The sequence below is a fragment of the Mirounga angustirostris genome, unplaced genomic scaffold, assembly GCF_029215605.1.
Source record: "Mirounga angustirostris isolate CCGP_5_RB_7025 unplaced genomic scaffold, mMirAng1.0.hap1 SCAF_4, whole genome shotgun sequence".
Lineage (NCBI taxonomy): Eukaryota > Metazoa > Chordata > Mammalia > Carnivora > Phocidae > Mirounga > Mirounga angustirostris.
The window spans coordinates 94,897,245-94,914,763 of NW_026991712.1; the positions used below are offsets into that span (position 1 = coordinate 94,897,245).

The 17,519-nt window shown below is 44.0% G+C and overlaps 1 non-coding gene across 1 annotated transcript; it reads left to right on the forward strand.

The window, feature by feature from the left end:
• Positions 1-2,074: 2,074 nt before the first annotated feature.
• On the forward strand, positions 2,075-2,181 carry LOC123860608 (U6 spliceosomal RNA). Its single transcript, XR_006794736.1, has one exon. It is a non-coding gene; the product is annotated as a U6 spliceosomal RNA (small nuclear RNA).
• The last annotated feature ends 15,338 nt before the right edge of the window (positions 2,182-17,519 follow it).

Sequence of the window (17,519 nt, forward strand, 5' to 3'; positions counted from 1 at the left end):
ATTCAATTCTCAGTTTATATTTTTTTTCAACCAAGGAAAAAACTCCCAACAATCCCAAAGCTTCAAATAAAACGAGTTTCCTTGAACAAGACTGGCTATTACTTGGACAGAAAAATCAAATGGTTTTCATTACTCACCACCAGAGAAACCACATGATTCAAGGGTATTAATATTGCCTATTAATAGTGAGTTGCCGGCTCTCTTATTTTGAAGACGTTGGCTCAGCCAGCTTTACAAACCACATCTTCCAAAGAAGTTACATTTTTTTTTTCCCCATTTGTCTGAATTGACATTGGGTGGGGAGCTTCTGGAATTTACCTTATAAAATCCTGTAAGCTGCGTCCTACATATCTTCCTCAGTAAATTCTAGCCCAAGACTCCTCAGTTCTTGACTGTTGTATGTTTACGGCATAACTAGAGATTGAGAGTGAGGAAAACTCCAGGGATCATGTTCTGTACAAACATAAAGGTTTGTGGAATGTTGAAAAACTGGACTGGGAATATAAAAGTCATCATGTAAATCAGTTATTTCCATTATTTTCACTTTCACCTGGGAACTTTGTTTGACACCATGAGACTTTTGATGACAAGTTTTAATAAACAGATGTTGGGAGATGGGGAGGCAAGGTTTGATGAATATTTTATTCTGTACCCAAAAAAGGCATTTTTGAACCACCAATTCTTTCTGTGAGAAAAAAAAAAATCTGCTTTACCAAAGGAAACATATTTCAGAGAGAATAATTTAGGGATTACAGGGACCTCAGAAACCACCAAAAGAAGCAAAACAGAGTTGTATAGTGACCACAAAGCCCCTCATTGCCTTGGAGAGAAAATAGCAAATGCATTTGGTAATGAAAATTAATTTTAATATGTCAAATTTTACCTCTGTGCATCTTGCTTATTTTTTTTTCATGTTTAATGTTTTATGGAGTGAGTCCTGCAAAAAAAGTCTTTCTTATGTGAAAATTTCAAAAGCCTTTAAGGAGAGAGTAGTCTTCTGACCCACAAATCTAGGGCCAACATTCCATTTCTCATACGATACCAAATGTGCTTTGTAATTTAAAGAAGTTTAGAATTTGTGTAGCTCTTCTTAAACATAAATGAGATATAGCCTTAAAACTAGGGATTCGCAATGTTTTTTGGAGATGGTTCACCCAATTGGTTGATTTGGTATCTCTGTCTCATGCCATACCACTTAAATCCTTCATTGAAATGCTCTCTGATATTTTTCAAGTTTGGTTGGTTTGGATAGTCCCCCTTGATGGGCCATTAAAAAACTTCATTGCAATTATTGGTTATATCCCGAGTAGTTCCAAGATTAAAGCTGGATAGGACTGAACTACTTAAAATCAAGACTTTCCCTACTTATTCGCATTGGGGATCTGATTGTGGGTATTCTGCCTCCTCATTAGCAAAACTATTTCAACTGAACTTCAAGTGAAGAGCTATTCTGTCTGAACATTTCTGCTATACTGGGGACTTTTCCTTCCCTTTAAAATCTTGTGCTACTATTTTGACTTTTAACAGCAACAAGACATTTGTAATATTTTTTTAAAGCCCTAAAAAGTAAGATTTTTCCTTGATTCTAAGACGCCCTTAATCAATTAATGGAAACTTTTTGGGGAACTGTACTTCTCAAATATGAGACATTCTCCCAATTTCAGAAAAGTTAAATTGTGGGGGAATAAAGTATGTCTTATAAAAAATATGGTGTATGTACCGACATGGAAACATGTTCGAGATATATTTTTAAGTCAAAGAAGCAAGTTGCAGGGCAGTATCTTAGCCCGTATAACCCACAGGCCCCACATGCACACCGTGGAAGTATATTTCTTGTTCACATTGGCTAGTCTCAGCCAGATGACCGCATCCACCTGTAAAGCACGCTGGGAAATGTATTCTCCATGCGCTCTCAGGAGGAAGAGAGAACACAAATTTTATTCTAGCTGTCTCTAATACATGTGTATATGCATGTATGTGTGTATGTGTGCATGTGTCTTATCTTCCTTAAATATATGGAAATGTTGGCTGTGTTAGTCAAGGTTCTCCAGAGAAACAGAACAAATAGGGGCTTGTGCTCGCTTCGGCAGCACATATACTAAAATTGGAACAATACAGAGAAGATTAGCATAGCCCCTGCATAAGGATGACTTGCAAATTTATGAAGCATTCCATAAAAACAAAAACAAAAAACAAAACAAAACAGAACAAAATATATATATATATATATAATTTCTTATGAGGAATTGGCTCACGCAGCTATGAAGGTGAGAAGCCCCACCATCTGCCATCTGTAAGCTGGAGACCAGGGAAGTCCTGTGATGTAATTCTGTCTGAGGCTGAAGGCCGGAGAACCAAGGGAGCTCAAGATGGTGTAAATGCTAGTCTGGGGGCAGGAGAAGATGAAATGGGATGTCCCAGCTCAACAGTGGGGCAGAGAAAAAAAAAAAAAAAGAAGGCAAATTCCTGCTTCTTCTACCTTTTCTTCTATTCAGGCCCTCAGTGGATTGGATGGTGCCCACCCACATTAGAAGGACAATTTACTGAGTCCGTGAATTCAAATGCTAATCTCATCTGGAAGTGTCCTCACATAGAAAGAATGGAATTACCTATCATGACTTCCTCAAGCTGATGGAATAGAGGAAACTTTTTATTGTTTAGTAATGTCTTCAAAAATATATATTACTTTTGGAAGCAGAAAAAATTGGTTGTTTGTTCAATAATGTAGAAGGCTGTAAGGACCCAGCAGTGAAATGGAAAGACCTTCTATCTGCAGTTCCTGAGGCTTGGCATCTGGTTATGACTGCAAACATGTTCACTTATTTTCAGGCACTTGTTTTCTGGTCACTGTTGATTCGGAAGGAAATACCGGTGTTAGTCTTTCTTCAAACTCATTAAGGTTAAGAGCCACCTACTCCTAGTTCAGTGATCTTAGACAAGTCACTTATCCTAGGATTTTTCAACCTCAGCACAATCAACCTTTGGGGTCAGATAATTCTCTGTTGTGGAGCCGTCCAGGGTGCTGTAGGATGTAGGATGTGCCTCCTCAGCCTCGGTGCCAGGAGCACACCCGACCCCCTCCCCCAGTTGTGACAGCCAAAATGTCTTCAGGCATTGCTACCTGTCCCTTGGGGGTCAAAATCACTGTTAAGAACCGCTGACTTAACTCCTGTGATTTTCAGTGTCCTCCTTTGTAGTTGGGGCTAATAATACTTTTGTGGTGGGGCGCCTGGGTGGCTCAGTTGTTAAGCGTCTGCCTTCGGCTCAGGTCATGATCCCAGGATCCTGGGATCGAGCCCCGCATCGGGCTCCCTGCTCAGCGGGAAGCCTGCTTCTCCCTCTCCCACTCCCCCTGCTTGTGTTCCCTCTCTCGCTGTGTCTCTCTCTGTCAAATAAATAAATAAAATCTTTAAAAAAAATACTTCTGTGGTATAATAGGTAAGGGAAGCAACATTGGCTTTTATAAGAAACAATCCCCACATCTCCGTGGCTTAGCACAGTAGAAGTTTATTGTTTTGCTTATGTCCCACCAATGTATTTGTGGTCAGGTGCCTTCCTCTGTGGGAAAACTCAGGGACTGGGCTCCTTCCATCCTGTGAGCCATACTGTGTGCCCGCCTCTATCTAGGTCCTGGGAGTTCTCTCCAGTTCAGCTAAGAGATGGGAAAAGAGACAGGTCACAACAGGTGGGAGGTTATTATGGGCCAGGCCTGGAAGCGGCCATGTGTTTCCCACTTACATTCCATTTGCCAGGGTGTGGTCACTTGGAGACACTTGACCGCAGGGGAGGCTGGGACGTGCAGTCTAGCTGTGTTCCCAGGAGCCAGCCAGTCTCCTCATACAGGTTTGGGCATTTAGGTACTGATTGTGCAGTGTGTAGGGTACCTGAATGTGCAAGGTTTTGCTTGGTGGAGGGAACAAAAGATGTGAAGTTGGCACTTCTCTGGAAGAAGGGAGGATTTCAGTCCACCAGACTTTCAATGTCCCCAGTGTTTCTGTGAGTCTCCACGGATAACCCATAAGTACTCGGGAAGAGTCTCCTCAAGTTCTTTTGCTTGATCTTCTCATGGAAGCCCCTGGTACACAAGCCCTCAAGAGAGGCTCCCAGTCTCTACTGTTGCTGGTGGCCCTCAAGAGACTGAGGCTTCTGCCCCCGTGACAGGAATGGTCACCACACTGTTCGTGCAGCTTTACAGCGCCCGCCAGACCCTGCTGCCATGTTGTGGTGGAAACGGGGGCGGTGACCCCTCTACCCCCGCTTGGCTGTGCTTGCGCGCCTCCACCTCAGCTGTGCCCAGAATTTTGCCACAACTTTCATGAAAGGCGCTCCTCCGGCTTTCTGTCCTAAGCCCTCTCTCCACAGGAGATCCAGGCGAGTCTGTTAGCCAACACTGTTGGCAAGAGCCAGCCAATGTGAGGAGATTGTGGCAGGGACGGAGACTGCCTTTTCCCTTCCTTTTCTTGGCATCTCTGCCACGACTACTAACACTCCTGGCCCCCACATGCCTCCCACCACCAGCTTGGGCAAAGAGACACCACAGGGGTCTTAGCCCACCAGCTCTGTGATAGCAACCTGGGTTGGCTCAGCCAGGACTACCACATATCTCTTACATTTACATATAGATTCGAGTTAGCAGCATTCTTGCTGAGATTCCCAGAGCACACTCCAAAAGGACGACACTGTCAAAAAAGAAAGCATCTAAATGAAGTAGAAGACATTACAGGGTAAGAAGGCAATGTCTTTTGTGTCTGCCCAGTGACACAGACTTATTGCTGATGTGGTTCATGGGAACTTTAAAGCTCTCTGGGCATAATGACACTTTGGTTACAGCATCTTAGGCACACGCGATAAATCAGATGCTATGATAGTCACACTAATTGAAGATGCAGCTTTCTCAAATAAATAATCTCCACAACAGGTCTCAGGGAAATGAAGTCACTGGCCTGCTCATTCATCCATCCTCCAACCTAAAATGGGTGCTAAGCTCAGTCACCTAATTAGGTTAACAAGTAATTTTAATGAACTCGTCTTCTACTACCTGAGATAAATATGATCATATTTGAGCTTTACAAAACTCAACTAGAAAATTCGGAGTTTGGTTTTGTAGGATTCAAGTATTTTTAGTGGACTGTGAATTCAGTCATTGGTAAGAAAGGATAAGTGCAACCAGTTACTCTCTTGTTCTGACCCAGGTTGGGTTTTTTTTGTTTTTTTTTTTTTTTACTCCTGGAGTTGGCTGTCCCTGCATTTTATTTAAAAGATTTTATTTATGGGGGCACCTGGGTGGCTCAGTCGTTAAGCGTCTGGCTTCATTCAGCTCAAGTCATGATCCCAAGGTCCTGGGATCGAGCCCCGCATCAGGCTCTGCTCAGCTGGAAGCCTGTTTCTCCCTCTCCCACTCCCCCTGCTTGTGTTTCCTCTCTCGCTGTGTCTGTCTTTGTTTGAGAGAGAAAGAGAGTGGAGGGAGGAGCAGAGGGAGAGGGGCAAGCAGACTCCAAGGCAGGGCTTGGCTCCATCCCATGACCCTGAGATCATGACCTGAGCTGAGATTGAGTCAGCCGCTTAACCAACTGAGCCGTGGTGCCCCTGTCCCTGCATTTTAATTGAGTTGGCTATTTCCCAGGCCACTGTGCTAACAGATAAGATAACATTTCAGAGTAGTTCTGTGACTGAGGACGTATTGTTTCCTGATGTCTAAAGAGCAAGAGTGATTTCTTTTTTCTTTTTTTTTTTTTTTTAAGATTTAATTTATTTATTTGACAGAGAGAGAGTTAGCAAGAGCAGGAACACAAGCAGGGGGAGTGGGAGAGGGAGAAGCAGGCTTCCCGCTGAGCAGGGAGCCCGATGCGGGACTCGATCCCAGCACCCTGGGATCATGACCTGAGCCGAAGGCAGACGCTTAATGACTGAGCCACCCAGGAGCCCCTCTTTTTTCTTTTAATAGGGCAAAGAGTTTAATAGGAACGTGTGTTTGAGTGAGTGAGGGTGTGCGTGCATGTGTGTGCATGAGTGTCTCTGCATGTATATGAAAGTGAGTGTGAACATGTATGTGTCTGTGTGTGAGAGCTTGTATATGTGTGTACATTTGGGTGTGACCGTGTGTCAATGTGTAAACGTGTGTGTGTGTGGATGCATGTATCTACAGAAAGAGAGAAGGTGCCTGGAGAATTTGAATAAACCGGAGAGCTGACTGGCCACAGCTGGCTTCCTCAGCACTCCTTTTGGGATCACCCCAGTCAAGGCTTTTCCTTACCTTTCACATGCCTTTAACACAACTGCCTCAATTTCATGGCAGGAGAATGGAATGTGCTCCCTCTAGGATGTGTGACTCTCAAGACTCTTTATGAGGCAGGAAACCGGGGGCTGGTTCTTTGCCCAGGGATTCATCTGGATTCACATCAGTCCTTACACTCACCCCTGCGTCCCTTGTGCCCAGAACAAACAGCAGAGCTGGCTTTCACTACCCCTGTGTCTGGCCAGTCCTGACACTGAGAAAGTTTAGAAGAAAAGAAGGCAGGAGGAATGGGATTAACATCTTCTGAGTCCTTGTTATTGGACAGGCACCATGTTAGCTACTTTGTAGGGAAAGAAGTGGAGGCTGAATGAGTTCAGTGCCCTGCCCTAAGTCACACAGTCAGAAGCGACAGGGCTGGGTTTCAAAATCCAGTCTATAGCCTCTCACTAACCACACTGCCTTGCAAAACCTTGTGGGAGACTCAGGGGCTTTTTATTTTGACTGTGCCCCCAAATCTTGGCCAACACTTTGGTTAGACTAAATGTAGCTCAAATGGTCATAAGAATCTTGCCAAAAAAAGAAGGAGAGAGAAGAAAAGCAGGATCACAAATTAAATGTAAAAACCAGGGGAAACCATAGTAACAAAAAAACTCACCGACACCACCTAAACAATGATAGGGTTACAAATTCATGCCACAAACTTGCAAATTAGATGGTCAAAGAAAGAAATGGAAGATTCTGGTGCAGCTCAATGAGGCTCTGTCCCAATCAGCCAGAATTATCACTACGGAAAGAGTAGGAGTCAAAACGACTCTGAAAGTTGTCTAATCGCCTCTAATCGTCTGGAGAGATGTGGTCTGAGGGAGTGAAGAGGAGAAGCAGGGAAGCATCCAGAAAGAGTGGGTGGAGGACAGTCCCCAGCCTAAGGGAACAACGAAGAGAGGAGTTGGGACAATCACAACCACACAAAACTAGTCATCCCTACAACAGATAGGAGCCTAGCTTTTTTTTTTTTTTTTTAAGATTTAATTAATTTATTTGACAGAGAGAGAGTTAGCGAGAGAAGGAACACAAGCAGGGGGAGTGGGAGAGGGAGAAGCAGGCTTCCCACTGAGCAGGGAGCCCGATGCGGGGCTCGATCCCAGGACCCTGGGATCATGACCTGAGCTGAAGGCAGACGCTTAATGGCTGAGCTACCCAGGCGTCCTGAACCTAGCTTTCTTGAAGACAAAAAAGAAAAGAAATAAGACAAAATGCTGGGGTTGGGGTGGGAATCAGGGAGCCAGGCCGAAGAGCAAAGGAACACTCGAGGTAAAGTTCCTTTCCTAGTATTGACACCAGGCTGACCTCACCGATACCTTCGCTTTTCGTCATCTGGCTTCTCACTTGGCGGGGGTGGCAAGAGATGTTGGGTAGATAGGTGGCTAAAGTGGGGAATGAACAATTTGGGGCTGACATTGAAGCACAGCCTCCAGGACGCCCCATCACAGGGGAGAGGATACTCCCATTGGGTGGAGTACAGCCATGGAACAGATTTTTAACATTTTTTTTTTTTTTAAAAAGAGTTGAATCCCGATTCTTTAACAGGATAAAGAAAAGTTTTCTCTAAAGGCCAAGTTTCATGTATCACAGACTTAATTGTGCCATATTCAAGTACCATCTGTTCTATATAGTATACTTAATATTTTCTTTAAATCACTTTTTTAACCTAAGAAATTTATTTTAAAAGGAAACCTCATATCACCGCAGTAGGTGGAAACCCAATATAACTCTTCAGAAAAAGAACAAAATAGATATAATGAAAGTATATTAATATGACTAAATTCTAGCTCTACATTGTTGCTTGTTAAAGGTGCTGAAACTTGACCTCACTGTTAAAAAGGAAGGTTACATACATTTGGAAAGATGTTGAAGATACACTAATGCTAGATTGAGTTTTTTTTAAGATTTTTATATTTTTTAAAGATTTATTTATTTATTTTAGAGAGAGGGAGAGGGACTGCGATTGGGGGGAGGGGCAGAGGAAAGGGGAGAGAATCTCAAGCAGACTCCTCGCTGAGTACGGATACTGATGTGGGGCTCAATCCCACGACCCTGAGATCATGACCTGAGCTAAAATCAAGAGTTGGACGCTTAACCGACTGAGCCACCCAGACGCTCCTAAGATTTTTATTTTTTTTTTAATTTTTTTAAAGATTTTTATTTTTAAATAATCTCTACACCCAACATAGGGCTTGAACTTACAACCCCGATATCAAGAGTCGTATGCTCTACTAACCGAGCCAGCAAGGCACTCCCCAAGACTCTTTGATTTAAACAGAACTGAAGGAGAGTGAAAAGAAAATAACTTTCCCACCATGTAATTCAATATCATTTCATTCTAACTCTGTGTACCAAATGGGAAAAGTTGGCAGAAAGGAAAGCCTTCAGATAATAGTAAATACAAAGCAAAAGGACAGGGAGAGCAGAGCAATTAGGGAAACGGTATTTGATAGTACCCATAAACACTTTTTTGGAGGTAGGCACTTGAGGTTAAAATCCATCAACCAAGAGTGATCGAACCAAATAATAGAAATTAGGAATTGAGGGACTGTGATGAAAAATCACATGGTAAACATTTTACCATTTAAATATAGAACCAAGACTAACTAACCCTGGGTTTTTTTTTTAATAGCTAGGGTCGATCGAGACTTTCTAAAGTGAAATACATAATTGAGAAACTCCAACTCTTAAACTTTTTATCTTTTTCTTGACTGCAGGGGGATTTTGTTTCAGTTATCGAGTGTGGTATCACAAGCTATCTCAAAACTTAGTGGCTTGAAACAACAGTAATCCTGTATTGATCACAATTTGGCAATTTGGGCGGAGCTCAGAGTAGGAGCAGTTCATCTCTCCTGTGCCTGGTGGCACCTGGGGCTGGAGGAGTCCCTTCCAAGATGGCTCACTCACAGGGCTGGCAAAGTTCACGCTGTCCTGTTGGCTGGGAGCTCAGCTGCGGCTGTTAGCCTCAATTTCTCTTCTTGTTGGCCTTTCTGTGGAGCTGCTTGGGCTTCTTTACAGCATAGTGTCTAGATTCCAAGAGGGAGGGAGTAGAAACGGTTACTTCTCTTAAAGGCTAGGCTCAGAATTGGAACAGCATCACTTCCACGGTATTCTATTGGTCAAAGCAGTTAGAGACCCAACTCAGATTCAAAGCCATGGAGGAAGAGACTCCACCTCTCAGTGGGAGGAGTGACAAGAATGTTGTGACCATTTGTCACTACATATTTCTCATGATAGAGCATTTTCAATTTCACTTCAATTTCTTTTTCATGTTAAATTACAAAATAACATTAAATTTAATAATTTTACCAACACGAACATAGAGGCTATAATCCCATTTTTGAAAAGTTATTTCCATCCATCTATGCATGCTTCTCTCTGAATACATGCACAAAGAGATGTCTAGAATGTTTGACAATGTCAGTGATGCTTATATCTAGATAATTGTATTTAGGATAATTTTTTAAAAACCTTCTTCTATGTACTGTTTTATTTTGCTTGAATTTCTTATATGTATCTTTTTTGTTTTTGTTTTTTTAAGATTTTATTTTATTTTATTTTTTATTTTATTTTTTTAAAGATTTTATTTATTTATTTGACAAAGAGAGACACAACGAGGGAGGGAACACAAGTAGGGGGATTGGGAGAGGGAGAAGCAAGCTTCCCGCTGAGCAGGGAGCCCGAGATGGGGCTAGATTCCAGGACCCTGGGATCATGACCCGAGCCGAAGGCAGACGCTTGACAACTGAGCCACCCAGGCGCCCCTTAAGATTTTATTTATTTATTTATTTATTTATTTATTTATTTATTTATTTTTAAAGATTTATTTATTTATTTGAGAGAGAGAGAATGAGAGAGAGAGCATGAGGGGGGGAGGGTCAGAAGGAGAAGCAGACTCCTCGCTGAGCAAGGAGCCCGATGTGGGACTTGATCCCGGGACTCCAGGATCATGACCTGAGCCGAAGGCTGTCGCTTAACCAACTGAGCCACCCAGGCGCCCAAGATTTTATTTTTTAGAACAGTTTTAGGTGGGTTCCCAGCAACGTTGAGGAGAAGGTCAAGATTTTTATAAAACCAGTAAAGTCATTATCTTAATAAAACGCAGAAGGAAGCAAGTTGTTGGAAAATAAATTTGCTCCTAGTCAGATAGGCAACACTCACAATGTCAGTGACTTCAAGGTGTCCCTGTGGACCATCAAGTGCCACTTCTTTATTGTATGGGAGGAGAAAATGAAGTCCAGAAAGTGACTTGTTCGGGCTCACACATCTAACTTTCAGGGAATGTGGGGTAGGCTAACTTTATAAAGTTATGTGTCACATCCTTTTCCAAAATGTGGAATTGGCTTGGATTTTATCTACTATGAATCCAGGCATTTGGATGTAACACACAGAGCCATAACCGTGTTTGAGACAGGACATAGGAAGGATTCTGTTGCCAGCTTGATTTCTGGGCACCTTAGCAAAAACTGGGGAAGGTTTCTCCAGATGCTTTCAATTTTAAGGTCCTCTTCTGGATGAACCATCCAGAGCAGTGGTCCACCTGTGGCCTGAAGACCTCTGTGACACACAGAAAAACTTTTTTAAAAGTCCCTTTGAACCTAAATGTGAGACAGGAATCCATCAAAATCCTAGAGGAGAACACAGGCAGCAACCTCTTCGACCTCAGCCGCAGCAACTTCTTCCTAGAAACATCGCCAAAGGCAAGGGAAGCCCCGGGGCAAAAATGAACTATTGGGACTTCATCAAGATAAAAGCTTTTGCACAGCAAAGGAAACAGTCAACAAAACCAAAAGACAACCGACAGAATGGGAGAAGATTTGCAAATGACATATCAGATAAAGGGCTAATATCCAAAATCTATAAAGAACTTCTCAAACTCAACACCCAAAGAACAAATAATCCACTCAAGAAATGGGCAGAAGACATGAACAGACATTTCTGCAAAGACATCCAAATGGCCAACAGACACATGAAAAAGTGCTGAACATCACTCGGCATCAGGGAAATCCAAATCAAAACCTCAATGAGATACCACCTCACAGCAGTCAGAATGGCTAAAATTAACAAGTCAGGAAACGATAGATGTTGGCGAGGATGCGGAGAAAGGGGAACCCTCCTATACTGTTGGTGGGAAAGCAAGCTGGTGCAGCCACTCTGGAAAACAGTATGGAGGTTCCTCAAAAAGTTGAAAATAGAGCTACCCTATGACCCAGCAATTGCACTACTGGGTAGTTACCCCAAAGATACAAATGTAGTGGTCCGAAGGGGTATGTGCACCCCAATGTTTATAGTAGCAATGTCCACAATAGCCAAACTATGGAAAGAGCCAAGATGTCCATCAACAGATGAATGGATAAAGTAGATGTGGTATATATATACGATGGAATATTATGTGGCCATCAAAAGGAATGATATCTTGCCATTTGCAATGACGTGGATGGAACTAGAGGGTATTATGCTAAGCGAAATAAGTCAATCAGAGAAAGACAAGTATCATATGATCTCACTGATATGAGGAATTCTTAATCTCAGGAAACAAACTGAAGTTTGCTGGTGTGGTGGGGGGTGGGAGGGATGCGGTGGCTGGGTGATAGACATTGGGGAGGGTATGTGCTATGGTGAGCGCTGTGAATTGTGTAAGACTGATGAATCACAGACCTGTCCCTCTGAAACAAATAATACATTATATGTTAAAAAAAAAAAAAGGAAGATAGTAGGAGGGGAAAAACGAAGTGGGGGAAGTTGGAGTGGGGGATGAACCATGAGAGACTATGGACTCTGAGAAACAAACTGAGGGTTTTAAAGGGGAGTGGCGTGGGGACATGGATTAGCCTGGTGATGGGTATCAACGAGGGCACGTATTGAATGGAGCACTGGGTGTTATATGCAAACAATGAATCATGGAAAACTACATCAAAAACTAATGATGTGATGTATGGTGAATAACATAATGTAATAAAATAAAATTAAAAAAATTACTGCCAAAAAAAAAAAAAAAGTCCCGTTGAAAACGGAAGGCACTGGGGTGGGAAGTCTGGCCAGGCCCTGCTGTCAATCCAGACCTAGGTGAAATATATATCAGGGGCATTGCCTAAGCAGGGCAGAGTGTAGGCTCCATGTTACAAACTGCCACTGTTCTGGGGCGCCTGGGTGGCTCAGTGGGTTAAGCGTCTACCTTCGGCTCAGGTCATGATCCCGGAGTCCCAGGATCGAGCCCCGCATCGGGCTCCCTGCTCAGTGAAGAGCCTCCTTCTCCCCCTGCCCCTCACCCCGCTCATGCTCGCTCTCTCTCTGTCTCAAAAAAACAAAAACAAAAACTGCCTCTGTTCCTCTTCTGTCATCTGTCATTGAACGAATCACTGGGTTTTGCTGGTAATTTCTGCAAATTACTGGCAACCAGGAATGTCTGGGCTCCGGCTGTAGATGGGTTGCTGGTTGTAGGGATGACTGTGACGGACTCTCCTTCTCGAAGGCCCTTGCACTTGCTGGAGCTCCTGGGGAAGCTGTTCTGTGCCGGACAGGACTTGGTCTCCCAGGCCTGGTCCAGCCTGCCCTTGTCTTTGCGATGCAGCCCCAAGCTCCCCACGTGTGGTCTTGTTAGCTCTGCTTCTTACCAACGGGCACAACAGAGAGTTCATTTTCCCTAAATCTTCCTTGAGATTTTGCTGAAGTCACTATTCCCCCACATTCAGCAGCCCTCTGGTGACCTTACTGGGAGAGGAGCCAGCCTCCAGCAATTCTCTTCTTGAGGAGGGAGGAACATGACCATGGAACAGGTGATAAATCAAGGCCCAGCTCAGTGAGCGTGGTGAGGATGGAAACCCGCTGCTTTGTCCAATTGCGTTAAGAAATAAAAATGTCCAGGGATCTATCTTTGTCTGATTTCGTTGCCATTTCTTTTAGAGGACATTTCCCTGGAGAGGCTTACTCTCCTGTTTGCATTCTTGCTTCTTTCCACCGCCGCAAGAGGGCTGGAGAGGTCTGGCTCTGTCATCTTTCCACCTTCCCCTCCTTCAGTGAATGACAGATTACTTCAGAAGCTAATATGCCGTCTTTTGAAACGTTGTGCCTCATTCAGAACATTTTTGAGAAGTGTGACAAGGAGACATGATTAGGAGGGGGTTTTGTGTAGTTTGGGAAAAAACAAAAACAAAAAACAAACCCATCCTTTCAACCACCAACATCCCAGACACTTTAATTGAGCGCATTCTACGTACCAGGTATGGTATTGGGTGCGGGACCACAGTGCGGGAGAGAGCAAGGAGGTGAGCGGAGCTTACTGCGTTTGCAGAATTATAAGTAGTTCTAAATAGCGGCAGCGAAGGCTGCATATGATTTTACATTGTTTCCAAAGATGAGAGAGACAAAAACATTTTTTCCTCATGGAGTTCCCATTCTAATGAAAAGGACAGAGAAGAAAACAACCAATGTGCTATGTGTTCTTTAATGAAAACATGTGCGTGGTGGCTTAGGAGCTGAGAAGAAGGAAGGACTGAGTTAAATCGGGGTGGGGGGTATTGGGGGAGGGGTACTGGGGGGAACGAGAGATGGGGAGGAGGGTGGGAAGGGTTCCAGGGCACAGAGGAGGCTTGAACTGAGTGGGGAAGATGAGTAGATTTTTCTCAAGTCAACAGTGCATGAGGGAGAACTCCAGGCAGTGGGAACAGGACATGCGAATGCTTAGAGGCACGAGAAAACGTACTGCTGGGGGAGGTCTGCAGACGGTTCTGAACAGCCAGCAGGTAGATTGTGGATCCCGAAGGATCTTGTGTATCATGGGAGCATGAAAAGCCAGGGTTCTGGGGACAGCCCAGAGGTCCCACCTGACCCAACAGCTGAGTCCCTTGGGCAAGTGAATTTCTCTGAACCTTCGTTTCATCCTTTAGAAAATGGGGACCATAATGTGCACAATTGCAGGCGTTGTAGGAAGTAAATGGGTGCTGCAGTGTGCTTAACCCCAAAGTGTGCCTTCCCTCCCACTCGCTTCCCTTCCCTGGTAGGCAGGGGGCCTGCTCTGGTGGTGTGGGGTCCTGGCTGCCCCTGCTAAGGGCCAGGCTCATGGCAGGCATCTCCCCATGGTCAGGCTGGGTCCAGGACTGGGTCTGCAGTGGGGGGTCCAGGGAAATAGAAAAGAGGCTGGCTGACACCTTCTACCTTGGGCTTCCACCAAGACCCATGGCCTTCCAAGCCCTGACATCTCAGTGTCCAAGTACCTGTTTATTCAGGTCATATTCAGGCAATGCCACATTTTGAGGGACATTCTGAACGGCGAGGGAAGCCACATACTGCTCCCCGAGACACACACTCACACCAAAGCCTGCAGATAATTTCAGGGAGTTTGCAGACCCCTCTGAAGCCCATCCCTGGCACCACCACCCCTTCCCCGATTAAGACCACCCCTCTGATAACTTCACATGAGAGCCAAGAACCATCCTCCAGGGAAGGCAGGTGTGTTTCTCTGACAGAGCACCACCTTCCCTAGGTGGCAGATGCCCTTCCAATATCATATTTTCCTGGACTCATTCTCCTGGCCCCCCCCCTTACTGCCGTTCCTTTGCCTCTCGATTCGGTTTCCTGAGGGGCAGGAGCGCACGTTCGGTCATTTGAAGTGCTTTCATTTGTGCATGGCAAGCGATGGGCAGGAATTTGCTGAGCTGGCCGCAGCAGCCCTGTACCCATCGATCCAGGAGAGCTGGGCAGAACTGACCTCCCTTCATGGACTGAAGCGTTGCACTGGCAGGAGTTTTAATTATAACACTGAAGTGTATTCGTCTTAGAAAGCACATCAGGGATAAAATATTAAAAGGGCAAATACTCTTATCCAAGAGAATGAGTTTTTCTCTCCGTGTATTTAATTGGAACAATGATCCTGATGAAATCAAAGTAACAGCCCGAGCTCCTGCCAGGGAAGTTTATGAAAGCAGAGGCATCTTTGTCCTAACAACAAATACCCTTATTCAGCACCGACTATCACCAGTTGTATTCTAGATTCATTGGTTTATTTAACCCCCTGATGACCCTACCATGACTGTCTTACACATGGAGAGACTGAGACACAGAGAGATTTGTCCAAGGTCACACAGCCAGTAAGTGGCACCAGTGGAATTAAACCAGGGCCCCCTGATTATAAAGCATATCATCTTTTTCTTTTTAACTATTTAAAAGTTTAATCCTTTTCCTCCAAGGTAAGAATAAATCTAGTCTAAAAGATCAAAATGTCAACCAGGTACATAACAGAAAACCAGCAATCTTCTGCCCAGTGCTTCATCTCCATTTCCCACTCCAGGTGACTCCCACTGGATTACTCAGGGTTCTCCAGAAAGACAGGACAAATAGAATGTGTCTATAGAAAAAGAGATTTATTTCAAGGAATCAGCTCATGTGATTAGGAAGGCTGCTATGTGTAAAATCTGGAGGGTGGGCTGGCAGGCTAGAGACTCAGGGAAGAGCAGATGATGCATTTCAAGTGTGAAGATGCCTACTGGCAGAATTCCTTGCTTGGGGGAGGTCAGTCTTTGTTCTATTACGACCTTCAACTGATGGGATGGGGCCCACCCACATTATGGAGGGCAATCTGCATTACTCAAAGTCCACTGATTTAAAGTTTTTTTTTTTTTAGAGAGAGAGAGAGAGGAGGGGCAGAGGGAGAGGGAGAAAGAATCTCAAGCAGACTCCACACTGAGCATGGAGCCTGATGCTGGGCTTGATCTCAGGACTCTGGAGATCATGACCTGAGCTGTAATCAAGATTTGGATGCTTAACCCACTGAGCCACCCAGGTGCCCCTCAAAGTCCACTGATTTAAACGTTAATCTTATCCAAAACACCCTCACGGACCTCATCTTTGACTAGATATCTGGACACCACGGCTTAGTCAAGTTGACATTTTTTTAAATTTTTTAATTTTTTATTATTTTTTAAAGATTTTATTTATTTATTTGACAGAGAGAGACACAGCGAGAGAGGGAACACAAGCAGGGGGAGTGGGAGAGGGAGAAGTAGGCTTCCCGCTGAGCAGGGAGCCCGATGCGGGGCTCAATCCCAGGACCCTGTGATCATGACCTGAGCCAAAGGCAAACGCTTAATGACTGAGCCACCTAGGTGCCCCAAGTTAACATTTTGAATGAACTATCACACCCACTTTCAATTCTATTAGGTGCTTTATCTGGTACTTACATCCATATGTCTTAAAACATGCTTATTATTTTTTTTATTTCTATTTTCCTGCTTTAAATATTACCTGTTGGCTTTTTACTATGGCACCTATAGACTTAGCGCTCTCATGATCTTCCCCACAAGTCCTGTCCCTGCATCATCTTCTCAACACAAACTACCCTTCAAATCAATATTCAGAGTTTACATTACTATGACTATTAGTCGCAGCTGAATCACATGGAGTACTCCAATTACATTTCCTTTCTCTGGAGTTAAAATGGTTCTTTTCTGGAGTTAAAAATCACCTCGTGTTTAGTTGGCTTAGTTTACTGCTCAGTACCTATTGCTGATTAATCTCCACACTCTGTCAGAACTGAGAAATCTCGGGGCACCTGGGTGGCTCATTTGGTTAAGCATTTGACTCTTGATTTCAGCTCAGGTCATGATCTCAGGATCATGATATCAAGCCCTGAGTTGGGCTCCACACTCAGTGTGGAGCCTGCTTGAGATTCTCTCCCTCCCTCTCCCTCTGCCCATCCTCTCCTAAAAAAAAAAAGAACAAAAAAAGAACTGAGAAATCTCTCAGTAACCTAACCAATGTTGAGGATTATTCTATCCATTCTTCCCTCCCCTCCTTTTCTTCCTTCCTTCCTACTGAGCCCTGTGTGCTGCTCATCTCTAGATTGTGGTGGTTTTTTTTTTTTTAATTTTAATTTTATTTTTAAAGATTTTATTTATTTGTTTGACAGAGAGATAGAGAACACAAATAGGTAGAGTGGCAGGCAGAGGGAGAGGGAGAAGCAAGCTTTCTGCTGAGCAGAGAACCTGACATGGGGCTCAATCCCAGGACCCTGGGATCATGACCTGAGCTGAAGGTAGTTGCTTAACCGACTGAGCCACCCAGGTGCCCCTGTTTTTGTTTTTGTTTTTTAAACTAGGTCTGCATAGCTGTGGCCCTGAAAATTCCCAGCATCACATCCTGGGATTTCCCTTTGCCTTCTTTCTGTGTGTTCATCCCCCAGTTCCTGGATCCCATGTTTTCTTATTTCTTGAAATCTTTATTTTGGTGGAGGACATTTTCCAGTAGC